This window comes from Sinohyriopsis cumingii, unplaced genomic scaffold (genome assembly GCF_028554795.1).
Source record: "Sinohyriopsis cumingii isolate HCF-2022 unplaced genomic scaffold, ASM2855479v2 utg002183l, whole genome shotgun sequence".
Taxonomy (NCBI): domain Eukaryota; kingdom Metazoa; phylum Mollusca; class Bivalvia; order Unionida; family Unionidae; genus Sinohyriopsis; species Sinohyriopsis cumingii.
Genome location: NW_028316148.1, coordinates 135362 through 143079, shown reverse-complemented (window position 1 = coordinate 143079; position 7718 = coordinate 135362). Strand labels below are relative to the sequence as shown.

The 7718-nt window shown below is 32.7% G+C and overlaps 1 long non-coding RNA gene across 1 annotated transcript; it reads right to left on the bottom strand.

Moving 5' to 3' along the window:
- Positions 1 to 972: 972 nt before the first annotated feature.
- LOC149770961 (uncharacterized) lies at positions 973 to 5091 on the bottom strand. Its single transcript, XR_016418425.1, has 3 exons — positions 4971 to 5091; positions 1646 to 1786; positions 973 to 1146 (listed from the first exon to the last, which is right to left on the bottom strand). It is a non-coding gene; the product is annotated as an uncharacterized LOC149770961 (long non-coding RNA).
- Positions 5092 to 7718: the final 2627 nt, after the last annotated feature.

Sequence of the window (7718 nt, the reverse complement as noted above, 5' to 3'; positions counted from 1 at the left end):
ATGTCTTTGCCCACAATTTCATTCTTTTCCAATCTTTAATACATCCTTTGTCAGATCTGATTTTTTTTCCATTGCTTTAATATATAAATTGCACATTAATGTTCAGAATTGTTGGGCAAGCAAAACATATTCCAGCAGATGGCTCATATGTATGTGTATTCATTGATCTGTTAATTCGATCAATTGATGTATTTTCCTTTGATTTTCTTATTTATTTTTGAGGGTAATCAGTCCATGAGGTTTTGTACATTGCAACCAAGACCGATTGTTCTGTAATGCAACTCAAAACTGCCGATGAAACAACACAATATTCCAAGCAATTTAATTTGTCATATTTTCCATGAGGACACTAAAGCTCTGACGTTAAGAAGAAGAACACCAAACATTATATAAAATGTGTTTTAGCTGTGGCAGAAATTGCGCTTTTAGGTGTGGCAAAATTACCGGAGAATTTAAACAGATGTAACATTTAAAATGTGAACAAATAAGGCTTTGTGGAACGTTATACAGTTAAAACAATTAAAGTTGATTTCTAACTGATTTCTGAAACGTATATATTAAACTCCTTGCTATCTCGAGAAAGTATAAACTTCAACGTGGTGTACTATATTTTCTTATCTCCACCTTTAACGATATGAACATGTCAGATGTTTCAAGTATTTCTAAAAAAGGTTTCTGTATGGTGATACAAGTCACAATACCACTCCAGAGTTAAACTCGGTAAAGATAAAGAAGATGAACATGTCAGATGTTTCAAGTATTTCAAACAAAGGAGTTCTGCATGGTGATACAATTCACATAACTTCTACCGAGTTCAACTCGGAAAAGATAAAGGAGATATAATATAATATAATACATTCTTCCAATAATTAAGTTCAATTTCTGTCAAAAAGTCACTAGAAATTGACAAAGGTTACCCTGGTCACACTACAACAGACAGATGGATAGGTAGATTTATTGATATACCTGGCTTAAACCACCTCATCCCTATCCAGAAGTATCCATCTAGCAACCCCGTTATACATATGTTTTCATCAGTAGCAATACGGTATGGGACAAGGCCTTTATTCTGCTGCAGACATTTAGTTTTTGCCTCAGGCCAAGTCACTTCAGATTCAGCCGACTTGAAGACGCATTTATTCTGTTCTATAGAACGATAAAAATTGATTCACTACGAAACTAAAGTATATTGTTTAATTTTCCGGCTTTGCGGTATTGACTCATATTAAATAAAACATAGCTAGATGGTAGGTTGATTACAAAATTACAAGAAAATGAATCACATCGATGAAAACTTTGCTGACATTATGCTACGATACATGCTTATTGAATTGTTATGAGCCTTAAGTAAACATTGTTCTTGGCCGATTGGTGACGTTGTCTCATATTTCAAAAGTAAAAAAAAAAACACGGTTAACATGAAACTGGAATGATTACAAAACTAAAAGATGCGGAGTTTATACCATGAAAACTTTAATAATATTAATCTTCGATTGATATGTTAATGACTGGCGACAATTTTACAGCTGACACGTTGACAGAAGAAGAATATTAAACATAACTGCAAAGCTAACTGCAAGTCTAATACATAAGTGACAATCATAGACAGCATAATTCTTTTTAACTTTCTTGTACAAATTCGTACCGTCATAGCATATGTAGTGATGTTTTTCTGTGATATCGTTTGTTCCATAGCTCTCATATTTATAGTGCAAGTCACCGATGGCCTTAAATAGGCGAATATATACAAATCCAAACTCTCCAGATACGTTGATATTTGTCTGCACTGAATGGAATAAAAGAAAGTAGAAGTTTTGCATTATCATTTGTAAGTACCGATAGCTAAAGTTATCAGATTAATTATTAAGCAAAGATGGTTGATTACAATTCAGTTTCACGACTTACATTGATAAATCAAGGTAATCTTCCTTTCTATGTGTAAATGCAGGTTCATTTACTGTCGTCCCTCTTTAAGACGGCGTGAACTCCTTTGCCCACAATTTGCTTCGAATTATGAAAATGTCCTATTTAATAATGTTAGGGCTATATTTCTAAACAGCACTGATACCAATCGCTTTTTGTCGCAATTTGTAATGTACAAGGTAACTAAAATTTTTTTACGATTAAACCAATGTTTGAATCACTTACATAATACAAAACCTACTTATGACAGTCAATATATTTATGTTAGTAACATCCTCATAGAGTACCAGCCAAGTGACAACTGGGATTTTTTTTTATTACAGCTGTATACAACTTGATTAGTTGATTGATGAATTGAACATATCTCGCACTATATTTGTAGACTATTTTCACTTTATGAAATGCACAAGAAAATAAAATAGACCACGCGGCCCTTCTAAAATAAAGATTACCAATAGTTTTTCCCCTTCAAAAAACAAGAATGCTACCATTGTCTATTATAATTAATAGATTTCCTGATAATCTCTCTCTTTCTGTCTCTCTCTCTCTCTCTCTCTCTCTCTCTCTCTCTCTCTCTCTCTCTCTCTCTCAGCCACCTTGCAAAATAGTGAAACTATTAGTGATTTAGATGTGACATGAAACGGATTAATCACTTGGGAACTTACTGGCCATTATAAATTAAATGGTCATGACTATTTGATTTTTATGAATGTTCTTGCAATTATCGTGCCAAATGAGGCTCTCGATTATTGCATTCCAACTTCTTCTAATTAAGAAATATAATATAAATATAATAAATATAATACATCTCCTTAGTTAAGTGGAGTATCGAAAATTTAAATCTTAGTAATAAACTGTTCGTATTGACCAAGGTATGCACTTTAACAGTTTATCATAGTCAGACAATTTCCTTGTCTACACCAATCATCGGTGACTGAATATTTTTCTTCCCGATCTACTCGTGGTCTTTTTCTCTTTCGTAATTTAACCTGAAGAATATATGACTTTGGAGTAAAACACTACAATGTGTTGCTTTTAAATAGGAATGATCAGATGTGACTGAATAGGTCAAAAACAACATTGTAACATAATAAAATACATATTCTATATAAATGCAGCAAAATACTTTGTACAAAGTCTGTGATATGAAACTCTTAGCTTAATATATACTAAAGAAATCGGAGTTAACTCCCTTGAGAAAGTAAAAACGCGATTACATGCACATCCTATATGAAGGTCGAGATTGTATAGCACACATGCATGTAATGGAAATTTATATATTTTCATTATACGAAGTGATTGATTACAAAACTCTTTGTTACATCAATATATTTCTTTTATGAACATAGTTTATGCGAAATGTTCCCGCAATTGAAACAAAAATGCGTCTTGGCCTAATTTGTTAGTTAGATTCAATAAAGAGACTCGCGGAGGAATAACCCTGGAAAGCCCCAGGAAGAAACACTGGCCCACGAAAAGTTACTGGCAAGCTTTCTCACGTTCCCACGTTAGCTAAGCATAAAACTCGAACGCTGACATATTTGAGATGGCAGTGATCAGGAAGATTCTTTCTAGTCAATGGCATGTTGTAGTAACACTTTTACTGTTCTTCTTTTATGAGGTACAATAATTTAATTTCTTTTTATTATCACGGGAATGGACATTCAGTTAATTGATAGAATATTATAACTACTACTACTACTACTAAGCTGAGGGTTATAGACGCTAAATAATCTATCTATCTATCTATCTATCTATCTATCTATCTATCTATCTATCTATCTATATATATATATATATATATATATATATATATATATATATATATATATATATATATATATATATATATATATATATATATATATATATATATATATATATCCACTAGTTAATGTGTGGTAGTCAGATCTTGTGGTCAAAGTGCATGGATTTCAGGTAAGGTAACAATTCGTGTAATATCTTAGATTTATTTTGTCTCATAAATTTGTATTTTAACCTCTCTATAATATTTTAAACAGTAGCATCATATCGGCTACTTGTAAACTCAACACAAGCTATTCACGTTTAAAACTTAATCCATCCAGCAAGGGATCGCACCTCTCAGGAATTGATTAAGTAAGAAAAGAAAAACAAAATATGAGGACGATTACTTCCAAACTAGCTGTCGAACAACCTAAGTGGTTTCGATTCTCGTCGATTGTTTATCTTAACCAATTGCACAACAGATGCAAAGAAGATTGAAGATAGCACTGCAATTAGAACAATTTAACGGAACATCAAAAGCTTCAAATAGCACATTTAAAAATACAGATCATGTAAGGGATAATAAATTCATAATAATTTGTAAGTAAAATAAAAAGTTATATTTCTTAAAATATTACGCGATTTGCTTTTACAATATTTTATATATCAATACAATTGATTTAAATATATGGAAGCGACATAGGTATTTTGCGGTAAATATAAATTGTGGCACAAAATGTATCATACAAACCTCAAATGAAAGTTGATCCTCTCTCCAGACACACCATATATCAGTCTGAATAATTGTATATCTTAAAAAATATATTCTTATGCATATTATATTTTGAGACTGAATTGAAAGACATTTTTGTAAGAGGGTTTATTGTCAAGTTATGAATGTGCAGTGCCTGCACACAGTTCATAAAATCGTCCTAAACAGACTTATGCGTCTCTTTGTGTTGGTATTGATCAGCTTAAGCTGATATTATCTATGAAGTTACATATTGTCAATGAAGCACAAGAAATCCATTACAAGTAACCTTTTCAACTGTTATACTTATGCGCAGAATATTATATTTAGAATAATTGTGAGAAATTCTGAATTGGTACTGGCCATTTCTACAATTTCCAGACCAATAGCAAGCCCGATGCATTCACATTGCCAACTGTACATAAGTAATGGCAGAACATTGTTATCTATATACTTATTGTAATTGTTTTACAAATAGAATGTAAGAAGGAGAGTCGGATGCTTTGAATTATATCATAATGGTTTATTATCAATCTTTAATATGTATTACCTGTATAATAATACACATATATTGTATTGTCAGAGCCACACGAAACAGCCATGTCACCGGGACATGAAAAATCGCATTTTCCTGCTATGGAGTAAGCACCCAGTGTTGCATTACAAAAACAATCTTGTTTCTATATAAAGAGAAAAATATATAATACAAAAAGATATACAAAGGAAAACTTATTTGTGTTCATCTAGGTGATATAGATTATAATCGTTGGTGCCACTTAGGCCACAACCTTAATCTATGGCAAGTTACATAGTAATTTATTCCAAATTAGAAGAAAAAACTTGTTTTGATTTTGTTTATGAATACGTCTAGGCCAAATGGCCTCAACATGTCCCTACGCAAGATCAACCTCGTTCTTTCCGTCGACTCAGAAGAAAACATGTAGGTAGCGTCTTCTGCACAGAAATGTCTTCTGTATATAAACCACTCATCGTTCTTTGAAATGTCGCTAATTTGTATGATATGTGTGCTTTGTATATGTGGCTATTATGGTTAATGATTCACAAAAAGTAGGTTATATATCAAATAGAAATGAAAATCAGATATGAATATGGTAATCGACAAACGCAAACGGACATTATAATCATATAATATATTTGAATGTGCTATAAAATTGTTCTTACTTGCAATCCTATGTATTCAGGGTTGTTACACACATCAAAACAATGCCTTGGGCTATTTTTGTCTGACAGATTATGACGAGTCGTATAATATGATAAATTGTTGAAGCAACCTACGAAAAACAAAAATATACGCATATCTATGGCTGATCAGCGTAATAAGTGCTCACAAAAATTGTCGGAAGTACAGATACATTTTAAAGTCATTTTTATTTCGGAGAAAGTTATGAATATCATATCCCTAGTATATACATATAAAATGTAATTGCTGCTTTAATCGACATACTAAAACTACTTGCATCTTAATCTTGAATAACGAAAGCAGCATTTCGTTATAAGGAATTCTAACGTAGATAGCAAATGCCGTTCATTTTGAGTTATAAACGTCAATTTGTAATGCCCTTTATTTCACACATTGACCAAGAATACTTAATTTTCCATTATATGATTTTCAGGTGATAAAACTCGTCAAGTTTGCTAAGCCCAAGCTATAGTGTCAGGTATTAGCTCTACTCTGCTGTCTTAGAATTATCACTGCGGCCATGTGTTCGATGTTTTAAAGATTGCTGCAGGGTAGTGTTGAACTCTTACGCAACGTTACTAGCCAGAAGACCGGAATCTTGAGAATAAAGGGATTACATTGCTTGCCTATAAAAAAGGCTTGCAGTTACCACACCTAGGTGTTACATCTTTGTCCCAACACCACAGGGAAGCCCGCGGAGTGAACGATGCGTGTTCTTGTCCTTACCCCCGCTGAAAGACAGCGAGAGGGACCTTGTCCGCTAAGTTTGATTGGATCGGACAGCGATGTCCAATCAAAATTTGAAATACATGAAGCACAGTGGATTACATCGGCGACGGAGCATCCTGTTGACACCTACAAGTGTGGTTCTCTTCGGTCATTGAATGTTTGAATTAGTAATATGGGAAACGTAAGTCTTTCAATCACAATTATCAGAAAGACGCTATTGAATATAATGTTTATTTCATTTTGAATCCAGGAAGGAGGATGTAATTGCACTTGGAATATAGCCAAAACTACATTACAATTTCGAAATGTGTAATCAAAGTCGCAAATCCATAGTATGGTTCATGTAATTTGCAGAACTACAGGATGTCAAAATGTAAGGAAAGTTTTTACTATTCTTATTACTAGCTAAAGAAGACAGTTTTTACCATGTCATTTGCATGTCATTTTATGAAATCTGGCGTCTATCGCCCGCCTAAATCAGAAACATTGCATCAAACAAGTTAACGTGGGATGTAGAAAAAGCAGCTGGCATGTGGTAGTCCACGAAATTTCATTTATAAAAAGGGTTAATCAACCAAAACATAAAGCGAATACTACGTGTTTGATTACAATAAAAAGTAGTTCCTTTATGAGTGCATTATAAAGTGAGAGTGAGTGCAATATCGTAAAATGCTGAACAATTCTGACAATGAAAAGTTAACGTAGAAACACTTGAGTATATGATAAGTAGAATTACCTTTGTAGTGTTCCATTTACATGCGTATATCAGAAATGGGCTTGAGGAATATAAAGAGAAATATGTAGATGGTTAGCTTGTAGTCAGAATTAATTTTATATTTAGCCATTAGGTACTTCGTAGTAAACTAGTACTTTTAATAATACGCTATGTTTGAATTTACACATGTTTGAATTGTGAATTTAGAAAAAGGGTGAAGCATGTAAGATTAGTTACTATGGATGTATTCGTAAATCAGAGCATAGATATTTTAATGTTTGTGTACTTCATATGAGTGTACGATAAAGAAACGCATCTGATTATTGTGATATTGTTCAGTATAACATGATTAAGGATATGTATGAATGTGACGTAATTTATTGATGTATGTATAAGAAGTAATTGATACTGTACTGTATTATGATGCTATTTTACCATACAAGAACGTTTACGAACGTAAGGGTAGCTCGATGCGAAATAATGTTTTACCGAAGAAATTAAATGCCGTTATCTGATGATAGGTTGTGTGTAGTGTGAGTTGAGAGGGCTAAGGAAACATATTGTACCGTCCTTATGTTTGTACAAGAAACGTTTTAGAGGACACTGTGAATCATCCTCATCATTATCATTATCATCGCTTGTACGAATAATAT